The sequence below is a fragment of the Aplysia californica genome, unplaced genomic scaffold (genome assembly GCF_000002075.1).
Source record: "Aplysia californica isolate F4 #8 unplaced genomic scaffold, AplCal3.0 scaffold00081, whole genome shotgun sequence".
Classification (NCBI taxonomy): Eukaryota; Metazoa; Mollusca; class Gastropoda; order Aplysiida; family Aplysiidae; genus Aplysia; species Aplysia californica.
In genome coordinates this window covers 1482000-1483036 of record NW_004797351.1, presented here as the reverse complement: position 1 = coordinate 1483036, position 1037 = coordinate 1482000, and positions in this window count along the sequence as shown.

The following is a 1037-nucleotide window of genomic DNA, read 5'->3' as shown; positions in this document are numbered from 1 at the left end:
ATTTTTAATGATTGTTATGGTGACGATGTACATATTTTTTACTCAAACGAAATAACAACAAAGTCATCGTCGTGGGTGTTCTGATATAGTTTGCCACGTATTTCGCACTGCAACACATTATATTGGCTCACTGTATCGTTTTGATGTGGGCAGAACCGGAAAAGGGGGTGGCAACTTTGGAGTGCATGGAAAAAGGTCGCACAGCGCTCTCTCTTTTAAAAAGAGAAAAAGCCTTTTTAAAGGCACGGCTGCGTTTTACCAAAATGTCTTCCAAGTCCAAGTGTTAAATATGATTTTTTTTCTCACAAAAAACAGGCTTTTTTCTATTTTTAGTCATCGTAATACCACTCAAACGCGCAACTTGTCAGTTTTAAGAGAGAGAGAGAGAGAGAGAGAGAGAGAGAGAGAGAGAGAGAGAGAGAGAGAGAGAGAGAGAGAAATAAAAACAACCCGTCCCTGCAGTTATTTAATATTAGCCTCTAGATCTAGCCTACCGGTACGTATTTTATCCTCAGACGGTGACGTCAGGAGTGTATTTCCTGTGGCGGAGGTGGATGCGGCGAATGGGTTATGACGAGGAAGACGAGACAAATAGTCTTGTGTCCATCAACACGTCCAGTGGCACTAATGTTGAACCTTTTTCGTCTGCATCTTCTTCAGATTGATGACTGGTTGCTTCTAGGATATGTACAGATACAAAATATGAATCGTTTACTTGTATTTTTGTATGTATGTGTCAGTACCTATATAGGGAAAAGAGTAAGAGGAGAAACGGCTGACAGACTGATTACATTACATGTAGACTCCATTATGTTGCTGCTCTTGTTATTTATTTCGTTTTGCTTTGTTTGTTAACTTTGCTCGTTGTCATCTCATTTAGTTGTTTATGCTTTTTAAAGAATGTTTTCAACATCTGAGTCTATGGCTTCATTAATTGCTTTAGTATGTGGGTGCGTGTTTTCTCTTTTTCGCTCCCCCTTCCCTTTTCTCTGTCTCTCACTCTTTCTTCGTGGGCGAGAGAAAGAGAGAGAGAGAGA